General features: G+C 31.5%; 1 long non-coding RNA gene across 6 annotated transcripts in view; it reads right to left on the reverse strand.

The window, feature by feature from the left end:
- The window catches only part of LOC147384043 (uncharacterized), a 134241-nt gene extending 112508 nt beyond the window's left edge, over positions 1 to 21733 (reverse strand). For 2 of the 6 annotated variants that reach the window (XR_015172537.1, XR_015172536.1), the window contains exons 1-3: positions 21549 to 21717; positions 21335 to 21423; positions 19861 to 19936 (exon numbers count right to left, since the gene is read on the reverse strand). This is a non-coding gene — a long non-coding RNA (uncharacterized LOC147384043). Of the gene's footprint in view, positions 1 to 12017; positions 13937 to 14842; positions 15519 to 18033; positions 18166 to 18662; positions 18726 to 19856; positions 19937 to 21334; positions 21424 to 21548 lie in introns of those variants that run through there. The other 4 variants (XR_015172539.1, XR_015172538.1, XR_015172540.1 and 1 more) reach the window with 4 other exon arrangements.
- Positions 21734 to 22884: the final 1151 nt, after the last annotated feature.

Here is a 22884-nt window from a genome sequence, read left to right on the forward strand (position 1 = left end):
TAGAAAAAAAATTTCATTGATCTTGAAAATAGTTAAAAATAATAAATTCGACGGCCTTGGGCCGTCAAATCTGGGATTTTATCATATATTTGACGGTTTTGAGCTATTGAATCTAGTATTTTTATTCATAAATTCAACGTCTTTAGTCCGTCGAATTAATGTAAAGCCCAAATAGAATGTACTTCTAAATGTACCCAAATGTCAAATGGCTTCAACCTGTACCTATAAAAAAAAAATCAAATATTTATGTCCACATCCCATCCACTCACATCCACATTCACATCCCATTCACATCTACATCCATATCGTTCAAATCCCATCCCCACTAATATCTAAGCACATCATCAATTAAGCATTCAATCCATAGTACCAAAGAATAATAAGACTTTAAAAAAATGATTTAACATGTTACAAAAAAAAATTTACTTATCCAAGTAATATAAGTCAAAATTATATGTGAAAATGTGTTATAGAAATGTTAACAAAACATGAATCTTTCAAAAGACACGACAGTGGCTCCCAGACTATCTAATCATATCACCACAAAGCATAGCAAGTAAAGTCTATTGGGAACTAGCTCTATCCATTAACTCGGCCAAAGAGTCAGTGATCTCATCGATACAAATTGAATAATACTCCTTATCTGGCTTCACAGAAATCTACTACTGCACCCTTGGCATAGATCACATTCCTTCTTAAGTTCATCAATAAACATACCCTACCATTATTCAATGATGATAATGATTCTGATATTGGTTCTTTACCTCCTTGTCTATTAGGAACTTTGAAATCTAATATCGCCTAAAAAATAGAATTATTGGTTATTATTAAATATGTAAATTGAAATCCATCATTTATATGAATTAAATATAAATGAAAAATTAACTAAAGAATGTCCAAAGCTATCTTACCTGAGTAGGACCTCCAACTTTAAATGTAGATAATTTCTTCTTCTTATTCTTATTCTTGTCATTTTTTTCTTTTTCTTATCTTTCATTAGTGCATGAACTAATTGAGTTAAGTTAACCATGACACTTTCAAACTTATACGTATAATTCCGACTTCGAGTTGTATAATGTAAAGAAGTCTTTGAAACTCAACTCCTATACCTCTTACTCCGCCTTTTCCATCTTTTCCAAATACCTATATACAACTACGATTAATATAATATATGTAAATAAATAATTAAAATTAAATAATATAAATCATGCATAAAATGAAAATAGGATCATGATTAATATCTTTATGGGTAAAGTTAAGATCTTTAATAAAATTGTTTAATTGACTCTATAAAACAATGAAAACATTAAGACGATAAGTAATTTTTTCAAAAATAAAAATAAAAAATTTGACTAAAAAAATGATATTACTTACGAGGGATTTGACTAACTTAGGAGAGAGCGCTACCATCACTCCTTGTATGACTATCGATGAAGAGCTCTATTCTTGTGGGTTGTCAACCACCCGTTTTATATTTTTTCTATTTAAAAAAAAATAGAACATATAAGAATTATTCGATTGAAGAAGGCAGAAAAGCTGACCATACAGAAAAGAGAGAGCAACAGATGCACAAAATAATCTAAAGCTTTCAACAAAATTCATTTATGAAGCAAACCAAATACAAAAACAGATTGAAGTAAACAACTAAAGACCAAGTAACAGACATGGGTCCTAAATTGAAAAGAAAACAAAGTCTTAGTGAAATGAATTCTTTAAGTGAGGTTATCTTGTTATGTGGTTATAAACTTCACAATGCTACTTTGGCACATTGATAATCAAATGTGCACTAGAAAACCAAAAAACAAAAAAATCAGAATGGGACAAAAAATGAAAACAAAGAAACATTTAACTTTCACAATCTACAAATACAACCTACTTAAAGATAAACATGAGATGAAACAAAACATTCACGTATTTATCGTGAGACAAACCCAAACAATGCATTTGATACATAAACAAGCTCAACAAAATATATCTGAAACAATTAAATGATTTTTGGAACCATTTATACCGACAAAATTTACCTTTTTTTCACACTGATAAGCAAATAATATATTAAGTTTACACTCAAATAATCATTAAAAAAAAAAAAAATGAGATTACACTTAAATGTTTTAATGGTTTATGGTTAAGCAAGCAACCAAAACCCCCAATAGAGAGGACATCTCTTGTTCTATGGTCAAAACTTAAAAAAAAAAGGAATCACACCCCCAACATAGTCATACACACAAAGGAATCACATACACACACGAAGGAATCATATAAAACAAATGTCTCGTACTAGTAAGGTGACATTCTCATTAACTTCTTCCTGAACACAATAGCATAAACTTTAGGAAGGCAACAAACTCTCGTTGTACATTAGGGGATAAAAATAAAAAATCTATAATTAAAGATCTATGGGCATAAAACATTGGTTCAACCCCCTAAATATTCTATTCAAAGCTCAACTTGAATCAACAAGCAAAGTCGCCAAGTTTCTAAATTCACAAGAAAAGAATCAATAAAATAATTATTTGCTTGAATCAGCATCTTAATTAATAAATAGACATTTGAAACAAAGTACATAAATTAATAATTAGATTAATACTTACCATTTCTTCTGCCCTTTTTGCTATACCTTTTCTACCAGTTGTGTGGGGAGTTTTATTTTTCTTACGAAGCTCTTTCATTTTCTCACTCTTTTCTTGGTCAACTAATGCCAATTTTAAATCGATAAATTTCTCCCAATCATCTTGCTTGATTGATATTGGTATGCATCAGTATTACCAACTCTACGATAATCCTTTCCCAATTGATATTTTCAATCTCTTCATGCACGACTGACTTCTGTAGGTAAAACTTCTTATAGTCCTCAGAAATGTTGTTACAGGATTATCAATATTAATAAATAAATCAATTGTAATATAATAAAAATATTCATCATTATTACAACTAATCAATAGAGTAGTTAAACATCTGGAGAAGATGCCAAATAAGCTCAAGCAACTTCGTCTGTACCTTCCTCCAAGAAGAATAGAAGGGTAACACATGTGCCATTGCATAATGGCCTATATGTGTCGATGGGTCCATCGAATTATTCCCAATACATTGCCCCATAAAATTAAATTCTAGATGGAGGCATGAACCAAATGATAAGTGTGGATCTAAAGCTGAAGCACATCTACTAGACGAGCTCTAATGACTATCTCGTGTAGGAATCGAAGGTATCGAGCTCTTAGAATCCAATGTTGACTAGCTGTCAGAATCCTCCATTAATGAGCTCTCATAATCCTTTGTTGACGATATAATGCCTGTATGAAATAACATTAAAAAAATAGTATAAATATTTGAAACTAATAAGATTAATAATGAAACCAATTAATCAAATGGTGAGTTAAATAGCAATCAAAGTAGAAATATTACACAATATCAATAATGAATTTGCATTTGAAAGAAATAAAAGTATATCAGTACAATTATTGTTGTTTCTGAATACTAATTTCTTATGACAGAGAGATGAGAAGTTAGAACAAATCTTGATTTTGAAATTGAATGTAATAGAAAAATATTACCTAAAAAGAAATGGTTGAGGTATGCACAAAGCACTGTCCTAAAATGAAATTCGCCCCTGCTACGGTACCACAGTCTGTAGGCGTTCGTTCTGCAGGATTCAACAACCCACGTATCCAAAAGGGTACTCTAAATTGGAACGTAACTTCAAACTCGACGATAATGTGTGCTCTCACAACGAATAATAAATTATTAATATTCGAAAATATAAAATAACAGAAAAAATTAAGTGGTTTAAATCAACTAAACAATTTGATATAAATAAAAGAGAAAGTGACTGTTTAGAACAGTCACAAATCTATTCTAAACAGACACATTGTGCTGGTTCAGAATAAACACATTGGTTCAAAACAGAATTTAAATTTAAAAACGTCTAGAATTTTTAAATAAAAGTGTGCCTTAAAAATTAAAGCAAAAACGGGCATTTGCGCGCACCCACGTGAGGTGCAAATCTCGAATTTTGCACCCCTTCCTACGCGCACGTCGTACGTGCGCACATGCATTAAGGTTTTCGGACCGGTGGATCCAAATTTCAATTGAAACCTTGGATTTTCCTCTTGGGCTCCCATGTGCGCGCATGAGCCCACCTACTACTTCTATCCGCTTTAAAGCTATTAGAAGCACAACTATTTAAGAATTGCAAGTCAATTCTTCTCCTAGTCGATATGGGACTAAAATTACTCAAGGTAAAAACAAAACTATCAACTAAACTTAAAGCAATAAAGTAAAAAGCATAAAGCATAAAGCATAAAGCAAACATGGGATTGAAATACCCTATAGTTAATAACTGATTTACCATATGGTTAAAACTAATTGAATATTAAAGTGTTTTCCAATTCAACCCTCTAAATTCCAACAATCCCCCACATGAATGTAGAAAACTCAAAATAAAAAAATATATAAAATATATAAAGAAAGAACACTTTGAACAACCATGTTTCAGTATAGGTATCTTTTGGACTTGAACCTTACCTAGTATAAGTCTATCGGATTTACAAGTCGATCAGTGGACTTTAAGCCTTGAACTGTTAACCTTTAGAGTAAACGTAAACAATAGACTATACACACAGTTTACTCAATCAACTATCAAGTTCTATCGATGGTGTTCATTTTGGCCCTGAACATATCTTGGTATCATGAGTGCTTTAGAGAGCTTAGCCTTAACTCTCATAGAACCGACCCAATTCTACACTCATTTAGGTGTGCCCATGAGAAGTACCCTGATATACTCTACTTTTACAAGTATAGGCAACATTAAGAATTATAATTCAACCTTTCTATTTTACAGGCAAAACTAAACACTTCATGGGAATGGACTTGGAACACTCTGTTCCATTAGTGTTTTCTTTTTAAATTACATTCAATTGGTTTTCCCATTGAACCTACTTCTCCAATCAATTAGGTTGGGTTTCCATTGAAATAATTTTTAATCAATAGGTTTTAGGCCCATTCCCCTTGAAGTCAATGCAACTAACTCTCTAGATAATCTTTTTGTTAGAGGATCCGTCAAATTTTCCTTAGACTTTACAAAGTGAATGGAAATAATTCCATTAGAGAATATTTGATTTATAGAGTTGTGTCTTCATTTAATATGCCTTGACTTGCTATTATATAAATTATTTTTTACTCTTGTAATGGCAGTTTGGTTGTCACAATGAATAGATATTGCAGATACTGGTTTAGGTCAAATAGGAATGTTAACAAGAAAATTCCTTAGCCACTTAGCTTTTTCACCAGTCTTGTCCATGTCAATAAACTCAGATTTCATGGTGGAACGAGCTATGCACGTTTGCTTGGTGGATTTCCATGAGATTGCGGCACCTCAAAGTGTAAAGATATAGCCACTAGTGGATTTTGACTCTTCCGAGTCTGATATCCAATTGGCATCACTGTATCATTCTAATACGGCAGGATACCTATTATAATGCAGCCTGTAACTCATAGTATACTTTAAGTATCTCATGATCCTCACCAAAGCTTCCTAGTGATCATGTCCTGGGTTGCTAGTATATCTGCTTAATCTATTTACTGAATACGCTATATCAAGCCTAGTACAGTTCATAATATACATTAAACAACCAATAACTTGAGAATATTCTAATTGAGAAACACCTTTACCAATATTTTTCATCAAATTACAATTTGGATCAAAAGGTATTTTTACAGGAATACAATCAAACTAATTAAAACGTTTCATAACATTTTCAATATAATGAGATTGTGATAAACCAAATCCATTATTATTTCTAAAAATTTTTATTCTAATAATTACATCAGCAGGACCTAAGTTTTTCATGTCAAAATTTCTAGACAATAATTTTTCTTAGTTTGATTTACAACATTTATATTAGATCTAAAAATTAACATGTCATCTACATATAAGCAAATAATCACATAAGAATCAAAGATAGTTTTATAATAAACACACTTATCAGCTTCATTGATTCTAAATCCATTTGATATCATTATATTATCAAAATTTTCATGCCACTGTTTTGGAGCTTGTTTTAAACCATATAAGGATTTAATTAATCTACAGACTTTATTTTCATGTCCTTTAATTACAAATCCTTCTGGTTGATCCATATATATTTCTTCATCAAGTTCTCCATTAAAAAAAAAATAGTTTTTACATTAATTTGATGAATTTTTAATTTATAAATAGAAGCTATAACAATAAGAATTCTAATAGAAGTGATCCAAGTAACAGGAGAATAAGTGTCAAAAAAGTCAATGCCTTCTTTTTGCTTGTACCCTTTAGCCACTAATCTGGCTTTATACTTATCTATTGTTCCATCAGATTTTAATTTTCTTTTAAAAATTCATTTACAACCAATTGTTTTATTACCAGGAGGTAGCTTAACTAATTCCCAAGTGTTATTACTCATAATTGAATCTATTTTACTATTTATAAATTTTTTTCAAAATGGAGTCTCAGGTGTTGAAATTGCATCTTTAAAAGTTCGAGGATCTCCTTCTAAGAGAAAACTAATAAATCAGTTCCAAAGGATGTTGCTATTCTAATTCTCTTGCTTCTCCTAGGTTCTATATCAAAATTTTGTTTTTTAGGTTCATTATTAGATAATTCAATGTGAGATCTTTTTAATGGTTTTTCAATTTTATCCTTGCAAGGATACACATCCTCAAAAAATTCAGCATCCCTGGATTCAATTATAGTGTTAGGATTAATATCATTTATATCAGATTTATAAATAAGAAATCTGTATGCACTACTATTAATGACATATCCAATAAAAATACAATCTATAGTTTTAGGACCTAATTTTGTTCTTTAGGTAAAGGGACAGCCACTTTGGCTAAACACCCCCACACTTTCTTGTATTTAAAAGTAGGTGTTTTACATTTTCAAAGTTCATAAGGTGATTTTTCAGAATTCTTTAATGAAATTTTATTTAAAATATAACAAGATGTTAAAAGAGCTTCTGCCCATAAATTTAAAGGTACACTTGAACTAACAAGTAAAGAGTTTACCATGTCTTTTAAAGTTCTATTTTTCCTCTCTGCTACACCATTTTATTGGAGAGAATAAGGAGCAATAGTTTGGTGTATTATTCCATTTTCTTGACAAAATATAGTTAGAGGATTAGATTCATATTCTCCTCCTCGGAAAGATCTTAAAATTTTAATTTTCTTTTCAAGTTGATTTTCAACTTCTAATTTATAAATTTTAATATTTCCAATGCTTCATCTTTACTGCTTAAAAGATATATCATACAAAATCTAGTGCAATCGTCAATAAAAGTTATGAAATATGTTTTACCGCCTTTAAATTGAACGTATTTGAAATCATACAAATCAGAATGTATTAATTCTAAAGGTTTTGTACATCTTTCAATATTTTTAAAAGGTTTTTTAGCAAATTTTGATTCAACATAAATTTCAGATTTTTTAGATAAATCAATATACATTTTAGGAATCATATCACTATTCATTAATTTGATAACTGATTTATTATTAACATGGCCTAATCTAGCATGCCAAATATTAATATACTCAGAAACATAAGCAAAAGAATTAATATTATTAATAAAATCAGAAATTACATTGAGTTTAAATAATCTATCACATAGATAGTCCTTGCCCACAAACATTTCATTCTTTGTAATTATATATTTATCAAACTCAAACACTATTTTGAAGCCTCTCTTACTTAAAAGAGAATCTGAAACTAGATTTCTTCGAATGTTTGGAACATGAAGCACGTCATTCAGAGTCAGAACTTTGCCAGATGTGAAATTCACATTTACTTTTCCTTTTTCGATCACAGCAGATGTGGAAGAATTTCCCATGAATAACTTTTCATCTCCAACGTTGTTGTAAGAGGAAAACATGCCTCTCTCAGAGCATATGTGTTTGGTGGCTCCCGTATCCAATCACCAATCATTGGTATTTCTTATCAGATTCACTTTTGAAATAACCGCTGATAGGTTTTGAGTTTCAGTCACATTGGCTTGTTCATGTTTCTGATGATGTTGCTGATTTTTCCTTTTGCGACAGTCCTTAGCCCGGTGTCCAGGTTTATTGCAAAAATAGCAAGTTTCCTTGATCTTCTGGATATTGGCTTTTGGACTATGCAAGTTTTTCTTTACATTTTTTTTCTAGAATCCGGGTTTGAACTTTCTAGTGAGTTTGGAAGGTACTTCTTCCACTATATTCGCTTTAGAAATTATAGAATTTGTTTCACTCTTCTTCTCATTCTTTCAGTTATCCTCTTCAATTCTAAGTCTTATTACTAGATTCTCGAGTCCCATTTCCTTTCTTTTATGCTTCAAATTATTTTTGAAGTATTTCCAAGATGGTGGTAATTTTTCAATTATCGATCCAACTTGGAATCCTTCACTTATACTCATGCCTTCAGCATAAATTTCATGAATAAGGATTTGGAGCTCTTCGGATTGTGATACAACTAACTTAGGGTCTACTATCTTAAAATCTAGAAAATGCCCAACAACAAATTTCTTTGTGCCGGCATCTTTTAAAGTATATTTCTTTTCAAGAATTTCCCACAATGTCTTGGCAGACTCAATAGAGGAATACATCTTATAAAGAATAGTACTTAATCCATTTAGGATATAATTCCGGCACATGAAATTGAAATGCTCCTATTTCCGATATTCGGTTCTTTTGGTTTGGTCCTTCTCATCATCATCTAAAGAAATTGGTTCTTGAGTGATGATATGAGCCAAATGTAATGTTGTTAAATAAAACAATATTTTCTATTATCAGAATTTAAAATTTTTTCCATTGAATTTATCGGGTTTTTCACTGTGCACGGAATTAGAGACTGTCTCCATAGAAATCAGTAATAAAAAATTTTCGTTTTAGATTGTTGTTTCTGAATACTGATTTCTTATGACAGAGAGATGAGAAGTTAGAAATAATCTTGATTTTGAAATTGAATGTAATAGAAAAATATTACCTAAAAAGAAATGGTTGAGGCATGCACAAAGCATTGTCCTAAAATGAAATTCGCCCCTGTTACGGTACCACAGTCTGTAGGCGTTCGTTCTGCAGGATTCAACAACCCACGTATCCAAAAGGATACTCTAAATTGGAACGTAACTTCGAACTCGACAATGTTGTGTACTCTCACAACGAATAATAAATTATTGATATTCGAAAATATAAAATAGCAGAGAAAATTACGTGGTTTAAATCAACTAAACAATTTGATATAAATAAAAGAGAAAGTGACTGTTTAGAACAGTCACAAACCTATTCCGAACAGACACATTGTACTGGTTCAGAATAAACACATTGGTTCAAAACAGAATTTAAATTTAAAAACGTCTAGAATTTTTAAATAAAAGTGGGCCTTGAAAATTAAAGCAAAAATGGGCATTTGCGCGCACCCATGTGAGGTGCAAATTTTGGATTTTGCACCCCTCCCTGTGTGCATGTCGTACGTGCGCACACGCATTAAGGTTTTCGGACCGGTGGATCCAAATTTCAATTGAAACCTTGATTTTTCCTCTTGGGCCCCGGTGTGCCCGCGTGAGCCCACCCACTATTTCTATCTGCTTTAAAGCTATTAGAAGTACAACTATTTAATAATTGCAAATCAATTCTTCTCCTAGTCGATGTGGGACTAAAATTACTCAAAGGAAAAACAAAACTATCAACTAAACTTAAAACAATAAAGTAAAAAGCATAAAGCATAAAGCAAACATGGGATTAAAATACCCTATGGTTAATAACTGATTTACCATAGGGTTAAAACTAATTAAATATTAAAGGGTTTTCCAATTCAACCCTCTAAATTCCAACAATTATAACACACTACTTTTCATAAATATATACATAATGTACCAACATAGTTAGTTTTCATCATCGTTTTCAAAGATAACTTCTTTAAGGACAGATGATAAAGTATCCATGTTACTTAACGCAAATACTAGAGGATCTTCATAAACATCTACATCTTTGTTCAATCTTTTCAGAGCTTCTAAAATCACGTGCCAAGCTACCGTAGCCCGATTTTGATCCTTACAATAAAAAACTTAAATTGCTTGTGAGGCAAGAATAAATAATTCACGTCCATTGTTGTATTTCTCATCAATATCTTTATATTAACATATTGTAAATTTGTTTCTTGATCAACCACATACCCATTTGAATCTTCAATACGCATCCAATCATTATAAAATACTATCTCTTTGAAATCTAGGTAGTCCCACTCAAGTATTTTCTTTACATACCATAATAGGTAACTTCTTCATCTACATAAATGCCCTACAATTCCAATGGGTACCCGTGTTTTTCTGATAGTTGCAATTCCATTTATTTTGGAACTGGAACCAAAACCAACAAGAATTAGAATTGAAATAAATATAATGGTTAGAAGTTCCTTGGATCCGCACTTATGGTTAGAAGAACATAATGAGGCTATCAATGATTTTTGAAATCAAAGATACAATACAATATATGAAATGCGAGAATACTTGATTTCCATGTTTAGAATTGGAATTGCATGTTCTGCAAAGTCCGTAGGTGACCAAATGAAAATCAAAGATGTGCTTATGGAGTTGCAAATGATTAAGAAAATGTTTATTGAAGATAGAACTCATCAATAGATATATGAACACTCCTATTGAGTTCAGATTTAAGTTTTGCTTATAGTTTGTTTTTGTTTTTTGTTTTTTTTTGTTTTCTGTAATTTTCTGTACGGTTATCATTGGATACTTGTGAATGTAATATAGCTTAAAGGGCTTCCTTTACTGATTTAAATAGGAAATTATCAATTCAAGATTTTTTTTTTCAAGTCTCTAATCTCTTTTCACTATAGCTATAAAAAAAAAAAAAAAAAAAGGAGTAAGACAAGTTCTCAAGGCCTTGGGAATATTAAAATAAACTTTAAAAAGTTACAATACAAAAAATTACATTTATAAAAAAAAATGTTGATATCTACGCACATAACATACCCACTGCTATATAACACTCTTTTTTTTTTTTGTTGGCAAAGCAAGTAAGTTTATAAATAAAAGAATAATTGGCACAGAGATTCGACAGCATACCATTTACGTTATATTAGTCAAAATCCAGAATTTGGAATACCTACATGTAGGGGTGTCAATGGGTACACATTTAATTAATCAAAACCAAATTGGAACCATTAGGTTCTATCCAACGGGTACCCACGAATACCTAGAACCGATTTATTTGTCATTCTTTTTATATTATAGATGATTTAAGGTTTTTTATTTTATTTTAAAATTAATGCATGTTATATTAAGTTCTTCAATTTTTCACATAAATTATTGATTCGAGCTTAAAAATAGCTCGATCTCTTTCTAAAAATTTAATACTGTTATTTTGACAAAAACATTAACTTATATCTTCATTGTAACAAATTGTAACTAAGTTAATAACTTTGTAGATAATTTGTTAATTTTTTAAAAGGAAAAAAGATTTATGATGCTTTGAAATAATTTTTTTCTCATTCAATTCTTAAAAACCCGAACCGATGGATACCCGTGTTTTTTTGGCTATTATGATACCATTTTTTTGGAACCGGAACCAAAACCGACAAGAATCAGAATTGAAATAAATATAATGGTTAGAACTTCCGTGGGAACCAAACCGGAACTGACCTATTAAGACCCCTACCTACATGAATCTCCCAAAAATCCCACTATAGTAATTGGGCACTGCTTTCCAAATAAATCTAGCCTAGGCCTGACCCAAGATCCTATTATATATACACCAAGTTATTGACCTCGGACGAGACTCACTTAGGCCTTTTTTTTTTCAAGTGATACAAAAAACAAAAGAATTAAAATCAAAACAAAAATAAAATTTATGAAATTGAATCTAATTAATTATGGTTATGAAATAAGAAATAATTGAATACAATCAATTTCTGGCATTTTAGCCTGCTCGTTGCTGAATCCTTAGTACGAAAATTGAGGTTGTTATACACCACTACACCAAAGGGAATAGGAGGCGCTAGCTATTAGATTTTTAACGTTGGATTTAAAATAATATGACATAACAAAACTAGAATTTTCGTAGTAATCGCGCGAAAATTCTAAAAAGGTATATAAGGTTGTATTTTGCAAAAGCTAACATTGGAAGATTAAGGCTTATGCTAAGTGGATGACTTCCAATTAATTGGTTTTTTTAATCAGAAAAATTTTCTAAAGACGAAAGATTGTAAAAAGAGGGAGGAAAGATACCAAACAAAATATTTGGACCAAGTCCTATACCTTGTAGATTTTTGAGTTGGCCTAGGGAATCTAGAATACTTCCTTGTAGACTATTCACTACATCAAAATACCCAAAACTTGATGGCCCAAAACCATCGAATTGTAAAAAATTTGACAACCTCAACTGTTGAATTGAGCCTTTTCAAAAAAAAAAAAAGTCAATATCGAAAAATTTTCGTCGATCTTGAAAACAGTTGAAAATAATAAATTTGACGGCTTTGAACCGTTGAAAACAATAGATTTAACGGTCTTGGGCTGTCAAATCTGGGATTTTATCATACATTCGACGGCTTTGAGCCATTGAATCTAGTATTTTTAATCATAAATTCGATGGTTTTAGACCGTCAAATAAATGTAAAGCCCAAATAAAATCCACTTCTAAATATATGCCCAAATGCCAAATGTCTTCAATCTGCATTTGCCAAAAAAATCACACATTCATATCCACATTCCATCCACTGACATCCACATCCACATTGCCTACCCACCTACATCATTCAGATTCCATCCACACCAGTATCTAAGCACATCACCAATTAAGCATTCAATCCATAGTTTCAAAGAATAATAAGACTTTAAAAAAATGATTTAACATGTTAAAAAAATATTTACTTATCTAAATAATATAAGTCAAAGTTACATGTGAAAATGTGTTACAGAAATGTTAACAAAACATGAGTCTTTCAAAAGATACGATAGTGGCTCGTAAGCCATCTAGTCACTTCATCACAAAGAATATCAAGTAAAGTCTCTTGGAGACTAGCTTTATCTATTAGTTTGGCCAAAGAGTCAATGACCTCATCGATACAAATTGAATAATTCTCCTTATCTAGCTTCTCAGAATCTACTAGTGCACCTTTGGCATAGATAATATTCCTTCTAAAGTTCATCATTATTCAATGAGGTAATGGTTCTGATACTAGTTCTTTACCTCCTCACCTATTAGGAATTGTAGAATCTGATGTCACCTATAAAATAGAATTATTGGTTATTATTAGAAATGCACATTAAAATCCATCATTTATATGAATTAAATATTAATGAAAAATTAAATGAAGAATCTTCAAAGCTGAAGTGTTTTTACATCCTACTTGAGTAGAAGGACCTCCAACTTCAAATGTAGATGATTTCTTCTTTTTCTTATTGTTCTTGTTCTTTTTTTTTCTTATATTTCATTAGTGTATGAACTACTTGAATTAAGTTAACTACGACACTTTCAAACTTATACGTATAATGCCGACTTTGAGTTGTATAACGTAAAAAAGTCATTGAAACTTATACCTATACCTCTTATCTTTTCCATATTTCCCAAACACTTATGCACAACTACGATTAATATAATGTATGTAAATAAAAAATCAAAATTAAATAATATAAGTCATATATACAATGGAAATAGGATCATGATCGATATCTTTATGAGCAAAGCTATGATCTTCTTTAATAAGATTATTTAATTGACCATATAAAACAATGAAAACATTAAGATGATAAGTAATTTTTTCAAAAATAAAAATAAAAAATTTGACCTAAAAAATGACATCACTTACGAAGGATTTGGCCAGCTCAGGAGTGAGAGCGCTAGCATCACTTCTTATATGACTATCAATGAAGAGCTCTATTCTTGTGGGTTGTCAACCACCTATCTTATGTTTTTTCTATTTAGATAAAATATAGAACATATAAGAATTATTCAATTGAAGATGATGGAAACGAAAAAAGAAAAAAATTAGAATAGGACAAAAAATGAAAATAAAGAAACATTTAACTTCCACAATCTACAAATACAACCTATGTAAAGATAAGCATGAGATGAAACAAAACATTCACGCATTTATCGTGAGACAAACCCAAATAATGCATTTGATACGTAAATAAGCTCAACAAAATATGTTTGAAACAATTAAATGACCCTTGGAACCATTTATAATAAAAAAATTTAACCTTTTTCATACAGATAAGCAGATAATATACTAAGTTACACTCAAATGATCATTCAAAAAAAAAAAAAAGATATAACACTGAAATGTTTTAATGGTTTATGGTAAAGCAAGTCGCCAAATACCAAACCACCCCCCCCCCCCCAAAAAAAAAAAAAAAACCTATAGATAGGACATCTCTTATTCCGTGGTCAGAACAATAAATAATAATAATAATAATAAAAAAGAATCACACCCCATCATAAACATACACACAAAGGAATCACACACACGCACACACAAAGGAATCATATAAAGCAGATGTCTCTTAATAGTAAGGTGGCACTCTCATTAACTTCTTCATGAATACAATAGCATAAACTTTAGCAAGGCAACAAATTCTCGTTGTACATTAGGGAATAAAAATAAAAAATCTATAATTAAAGACCTATAACCACAAAACATTGGTTCAACCCCCTAAATATTCTAATCAAAGCTCAATTTGAATCAACAAGGAAAGTTGCCAAGTTTCCAAATTCACAATAAAAGAATCAATTAAGCAATTATTTGCTTGAATCAGCATCTTAATTAATAAAGGAATATTTGAAACAGAGTATATAAATTAATAATTAAATTAATACTTACCATTTCTTCTGCCTTTTTTGCTATACCCTTTTTTGGGGAGTTATTTTTCTTACGGAGGTCTTTCATTTTTCTCTTTCTTTGGTCAATCGATGTCGATTTTAAATAGACAAACTTCTCCCAATTATCTTGCTTGATCCATATACTTTTGGGCTTATTCAATTTTTTGCTTTGCATCAGTACTACCAACTCTGTGATAATGCTTCCCCAATCAATATTTTCAATCTCTCCATGCACGGCTGATTTTCTATTGGTAGAATTTCTTGTAGTCCCCAGAAATGTTGTAACGGGATTGTCAAAATATCAAATCAATTGTAATATAATAAAAATATTCATCATTATTACAACTAATCAATAGAATATTTAAATTACCTGAAGAAGATGCCAAATAAGCTCAAGCAACTTTGTCGACTCCAAGAAAAATAGAAGGGTAACACATGTGCCATCGCATAACGGCCTATATGTGTTGATGGGTCTATCGAATTATCCTCAGTACATTACCCTATAGAATTGAATTCTAGATGGAGGCGTGAATCAAACGATGCGTGTGGATCTAAAACTAAAGCACATGTACTAGACGAGCTCTGATGACTATCTCGTGTAGGAATTGAGGGTGCCGAGCTATCAGAATCCGATGTCGACTAGTTGTCAGAATCCTCCATCGATGAGCCATTAGAATCTTTTGTCAACGACATAATGCATATATGAGATAACATTAAAAAAATAGTATAAATATTTGACAGCAATAAGATTAAAAATAAAACCAATAAATCAAATAATGAGTTAAATAGCAACCAAAGTAGAAATATTACACAATATCAACAATGAATTTGCATTTGAAAGAATTAAAAGTATATCATTACTATTATAACACACTACTTTTCATAAATATATACATAACGTACCAATATAGATAGTTTTCATCATTGTTTTAAAAGATATCTTCTTTAAGGATATATGATAAAGTATCCACGTTACTTACCACAAATGCTAGAAGATCTTCATAAGCGTCTATATCTTTGTTTTCAATCTCTTCAGAGCTTCTAAAATCACGTGCCAAACTTTCGTAGGCTGACTTTGATCCTTACAATAAAAACCTTGAGTTGCTTGTGAAGCAAGAATAAATAGTTCATTGTTCACTTTTCTATTTTTCATCAATTTCTCAATATTAACATATTGTAAATTTGTCTCTCAATCAACCACATATTCAGTTGAATTTTCTATACGCACCCAATTACAATAAAATACTGTCTCTTTGAAATCTAGGTAATCTAACTCAAATATTTTCTTTACATACCATAATAGGTAACTTCTTCATTTATATAATTAGTATCTCTAGCATTTTCCTAGAAACTAGTTACAGCTTTTATTGACACCCAGAGTTCTGTGTTGATAAATTCATGTCATATTCCGCTGTATAGAAAACATACCTATTTACTACATCTGTGTTATATGAAATTGTAGAAGCATTTGGGCCATTAGTGTCCTTCAAACGGATCTTAGTAGTGTTACTAATAAATATCTATTTTACTAGCGGGATGAGGTACTATATGATCATAACACCCACTAAACTCACCCCACACAATATCTTCAAGCAAATACATGGCCCAATATGACATCACTCCAATACATTCTGCCCTACACTAAGAAGCGAACAATTTTTTTAATCTGACCTCATTGTTGGGGTGTCTCTCCTCTCCAATGTGCAAAGCACAGGGTGTAAGCATGGAAGAAGATGTCCAAGAAGTGGGGTGGCTGTTATTTTGGCTTGATGCATTGATAGCAGGTGGTGTAGGAAATGTGAGTGAGATAGCAGTTGTGTCAAAATAAGGTGACAGCTGCTTGGAGTGACTGCAAATTGAGTGGGAACACCTGCTTATTTCAAATGAGCAGTAAGAAACATGGGGAAGTAGAAGGCGCATACATAAGGTGGCAGCAAAACTGCTATTATAGCATGTGAAACAAGGTGGAGGTGGGAAGTGAATGATGTGAGAAGGTCTATCAATGGAGTGTTGGCTGCTGTCAAAAAGTATGAAAGAATGGTGAACAGGCAGGAGAAGAAAAAGCTTGAGATGGCACAGTACTGGCAATGAACAGAAAATTGCAGACGGCTCTTTTTTTTGTTATATTTAAACTAAACTATAAATAGCAGCATGAGATGAGTTATTAGGAGTGGGACAAGTTGCTACGACTTGCAATAAGTATCCACCAAAGCATGTGGTGGCATGAGGTGAGTTGCTATTATTGTGGAATTAAAAGTTAGAAAGGAGAAACAGCTACAGCCAACAAAGCATGAAGTGTCATTGGGTGGTCAATGACAAATTTTTTGCTAGTGTTGCTGGAAAATGATACCCACATGGATGAAAGAAATGAAGATGATTGTTTCCTAGTGTAATTACATAACCACTTTATCATACACCTTGCCTGCATAACATTATGTTTTTTGCAAGAGACATAAAGATTGGATTTGGCTATCAAAATACCATCTAACTCGGCAAGGCACCTAAGAAGGGTAACGGAAGTAAAGTCATTTTGTAAGACCTAAAATTCCCCCAATCCTTGGTTAATGTTACAAAAAAAAAAAAGCCCTTATAATCCCACAATCCTTTTATTATGCTATCTTCTAAATCCCATAGCTAATAGTTTAATATTTTAAGAATCAAACCTGTAGAAGGAGAAACTTAAGCCTTTTTGGCGTAGTGAAGGCCAGAAACCAGCACTCAAGCTGAATTTTAGTGTGCACTGGATGGAGAGGTCAAATGCTCAGTTTTGTATATTCATCTTCCTCTAGAATTTGGGCGATTGAGAAAGAAAGGATTTCGAGATAGATGGCGTGCTCTTCTCTTCATCAAAAGTCATGAGACTAGAGTAGTAATACTTGAGACTCTATGGTGAAACCATAACTTTCACCTCTAAAGACAAATATCCAATGTTCTTTTGAGTTTAGATTTTAGATCACATTCAGTCCCGCTAGAATCGTATACAAGGAATCAGTTTATCACAAGAAACTCTAAACATGTAAAAGCCACATTCTTTTACCATCAATGTATGTCCAAACTTCAAAATTCATATCATTAATAATATAAGCTATCCCTTCTTAGAGACTCTATAGCGTCAATCATGATGAATAATGAGAGGAAAAGAGTTCAATGTGGAAAAAATGAGAATTGCTAACAAATTGAAGTAAATAATACCTGGCAATAAAGTGGTGACTGAAACTTAAAATCCACCAAGAAATAAAGGTCACAAGTTCCTGGAACGGGCCTTGGATTAAATTCCCAAATGTTAATTAAATGGTCGAAAAGACTACTTTGTGACATTGTTGTCTGCAAATAAAACAAATTGAAGGATAAGTTTGCAGAAGTAGTACTATCAATAAGAGCACCCATCACAAAAATAAACTGATACACAATGTCTATTAACCTTCAACAAATAAAGAAGGGGTAGATTGTAGTAAAAGAAAACAGTTTTTCTTTAGCTAGCTAACATTTTATTTTGTCTTTCATAATTTAAATGACTATTAAAGAGTCTCAAAAAGAGAAATGGGTAATATAGAGAAAAATAGATAACTTTGAATATAGCCTTTTGTCTCTAAAATAATCTCACTAATCCAAACTGAAATGTCCCAAATCCTAAAATGCTATTTTGATAGCCTTAAAAGTAGAATGCTCTATATGAGATTAACTATCCTCTAAATGAATCAGATCAGATCAAACAGGTTAAATGCCAATGGCTATCTATGTGTTGTGACCTTGTCAGGGCTCATCATAACGAACAAAAGATAAATATAGAAAAAATAAATTCAGCATGTTAAGAGTTAGACCTGCTTTTTCTTGCTCTAGTAACTAGAAAAGGGTACCAAACGCCACCAATATTGCAACTCTTACTGCTTGTATTGCAAACAAAGACATACGTATTATTAAAATGCCTCATATATACCCATACTAGCTTGAATAACTATCAATGATAACTTGGATTGAAGATAATTAATGATTGTTACGAGCAATAAATGCATGAATAGAATGGTCCTTTGTGTAGAGGCAGTTTGGCTAACTAGATATATTTCTTGTTGAAAAAAAATGTAGAATTACAAAGTTACGACAAAACTCCCATACCACATTCGAATTCTAAGATATCCCCCATTCAGATAAAAGAAAATTTTCAATAATCTGTACAACACTTCAATGGATCCCTATGTGACGAGTTTCAAATGTGTAGTTATTTGGTTTATCATGGTACACCTACATAACCCTATGAACCTAAATTTACCATATCTCATGTGTTACACACGATCACTCTATGTTTTAATTAGACTTAAGAAGTAACAATTTTACCAATTAACTACTAATAGAAGTACGGTACCAAAAATAGAGTGGCTATCTGTATAAGATCTTAATGTGTGAATTCCTTATCAGAAACTCAGCAGCAATACGGTACATGCTATCCTCACAAGGTAGGGTAGAAATCAATCATCTATAGTCATACAAGTTGTTTAAAGAGTCCATAAATTTCCAGAAACTATGTTCAGGGTGTCTAGTAATGTTAGTCCATAAATTCCAGTAATACTAACCTTTTTTTATGTCACACCATGTGTAGGATGTTAAATCAATGTCCCATCTCTCATCAGTACCAAAGAACGAAATTATTAATCAGAAAAAGGAAATATATGCAAAAGCATTCCCTATGCACAATGAAGGCCTAAGAGAGACCCATCTCTAAGTTGGTGTCTCTAAGAATCACCATCATTTATCATTTACTCACTTAAGATAAGGCAAGTTTTGACAAATAGAAATAGAACATAATAAACCAAATAATAGGAAAAAAATTTCAAAGCACTGGACATAAAAAGATGATTCAAGCACATGAAATGCATGAAACGGACATGCCTTCTTACCATGCAAAAGGCCATACTAGAACCTTTTAAGATTTTAAAGCTAAGTACATAACACCAGCTTTGAATTTGAAACTAAGGTAAGATAGACAAGGGAGTAGGAGTTTTGAGAGTTTACCATCCTACTTACCCTTATATGTCTTTTGGCAACCGTGAACTTGAACTTCTAATTCACTTATGGAGTAGAGTGTGATGGTCCCTACAAACTGCAAATTCAAGTTGCAAACAAAGCATGGTGAAACATACCCAATCTAATTGTTTAATGTAAAACTAGGAGCAGTAGAACTAATGCATTGGTTTTGCTTGAACTAAAAGTAATTTTATTTAGGAAACAGCCACATATATTATTAGAAAATGGAGTAAACTTATTACACAAATCCCAAATATTATAGAATTGTTATGAACTATCAGGCACAATATTCTACTTTAATATTGCGTAGAGGTAATAAATTAATTAAAAGTATCCATGTTTTATACAAAACATTGGAATTAGGAAACTTCATCCAGTGCTTCTTATTCAAACACAGTAGAGTCAATTTTGTAAAGAAAGAGGATATAGTAGATTAGAAAAAAAATATCTCTTTATATGTATAAGTTGATATAACCATTTTTATAGTTTATTACTGTTCGACCTTTACACTTCATTTTTTGGCGGCCAAGACCAAAACTAAATATTGACCCCGAAACATTTATAATGTCTCAGTCTAAAATAGTTTTTGCATTTCTCTCGACCAAGACATTGCTTTGAGACAAGATTTCAAACCTTAGTCATTACTTATAAGGTGCTCCTTGCCCATCATGATCAGTCTGGAAACTAGGGTAATTGTTTCCAAAAGCATTCATTATCTGATACCTGGTTAACAGAGGATGTCGGCAGAGAAACAAATCTTACCAACTACTCAACACCCGACACTAATTAGTGTCACCTGAACCCGATGACATTAGAGTATCAAACTAAATCCAACCCTATAAAGATTAGGGAAAAGCCCACTATTAAGCAATTATGGTCTCTAGGTTTCATTCTTATCATTAATTGTTGTTTGAATTGGTTTAGTAGAACACACTACACAACGTGACTCAAAAAAATTCTACCTTATCTCCAACGAGCACATAAATAATCCAAGATAAAAAAAAAAAAAATTGATAATTAAAATATAAAAAATAGATGAGTTGAAAATAATACAACCACATAATCAAAATATTACAAATAAATTGAATGAATCATGTTCCTTCATTCAATTCTATCATTGAACTAAGTCACCAACACGAATGTGAACAAATTTGAAAGCCATAACCTAAATTAACATAAGAAAAACTGACTGAGATGTTGATAACCTAAATTAATTGATTGGTAAGGTTTTCTACAATCCAAAAGATTTTCCTAGAAATAAACTGTCATGTAATGATTCCAAGATCAGAGAAGATCCACATATCAAATCTAATTTTCTAGTTAAATTGATGAATCCAATTCAAATAAAGTTGAATTTTTGGCACTCAACAAAATGAGATAAATCTAAAAAATGGGAGATAAAATAGGAAAAAAAAAAAAAAAACAAATTACGGAAAAAATAATAAACCTAAAAAATATTGGAAAAAAAACTCACCTAAGAGCTCAGTTCTTAGGGTTTTCAACCAAAGCAACTTAGGCTTTTTGAGATCAACGATTAGACGCAGTTCTTAGGGTTTTTGAGACCTGGAGTGGTTTGTTCGGTGGGGTTGATAAGAGCAAGCTTCATTTCTTAGGGGTCTTGAACAGATCAACAGTTTGAACTTCGAAAATATTTGACTGAGAAGAAAATATAAAGGATTTGAGCTTACGTTCTTTAATTTGAGGATGACTCTGTGTCAAAGAAGACGATCAACGATTTGATTAATCGATTGTAGCTTTCGATTCCTCAATCTGTAAGAAAACAAGATGACGATACAAGAAAGTGAGAGAGCGAGAGAACAGAGATCGATAGAGAGAGAGAGAGAGCGAGCGAGCGAGGAGAGGAGAGGAGAGGAGGTTCTTTTTTTTTTTCCATTAAATTTGGGCTAAGGCCACCAAATTTTTTTATTGGCCTGGACGTGGTTTTTGGGCCGACAAAAAATAAACGAGTGGCCATAGCCGTCGAATTAGCGTAACTGAATTTTAACCTTTTTGAGGTAGTGATTTTGTGCTAGAGAAGGCATGGTGAGAGATGAAAGACTCCCAAATGAAGCAGGAATCCCTCCAGATGGATTGTTGGAACTAAGAGAAAATTGTGACGAAAGCAGAGCAACATTATGGAACGTTGATACTTGACTACTTGTAGCCTCTTGAAATTCACATAAATGGGCAGAACCATTCCAAGAGCTCATACTTGGTATCGAACTCATAACCTATAGACTCTCACCACTTATTGATCCAAAATTTCCATTGAGCTACCATCAGGGTTAAAGTTATCCATTATTTTTAATGTTTTTCAAAAAATAAATAATTATAATTTTGCATTTTAAAATATTAATAACTATTTTAAAATATTTAACAAGTTTATTGTCATGACATTGATTTTTGGCCAATATTTATTTATTTTGTGCCTTGGTAGCTATTATAAATTATATTGGTGGGCACCATTAAAAATTAGCTTGATGGGCATATAGGCACGTCATGACATGTTGGAACACATTTTTGGTCACCCTTGAAGAAGGGAGATTTGTTGTTTTGAATTTTATGTGCTAAGTTGATGAACCAATGGCATATATGACTTGACGTGTATTGAAAAAACAAGGGTTATTGGTTAGTGAAGAGAAAATTACGGGAGGAAATTTCTGAATTGTTGAAATGCTCGGATTTTATTTGTTATTTTTTAATACATGTGGCGGCTACCATTGGTTCATGGGCTTAGCACATAAAATTCAAGACAACAAATCTTTGTTTACCCTTGACATCTTTTTTTAAAAAAAAAATTATTTGGGCAATTTCATGATCAAAAGGTATTTGACCTTGTAAAAATATATTTATTTTAATGTCAAATTAATTATCAATGTGTTGGCATACACAACGTGCAAAAAACTCATATTCGACGGTCCAAGACTATCGTATTTCATAAAATTCGATGGACCAGGTGTCAAATTTTCATTGTCATTTTTTTTTTCAAATTAAATTACTTTATCTTTTTCTTTTTTTTCAAAA

This window comes from Akebia trifoliata, chromosome 15, assembly GCF_017979445.1.
Source record: "Akebia trifoliata isolate Shusen 1 chromosome 15, ASM1797944v1, whole genome shotgun sequence".
Taxonomy (NCBI): Eukaryota; Viridiplantae; Streptophyta; class Magnoliopsida; order Ranunculales; family Lardizabalaceae; genus Akebia; species Akebia trifoliata.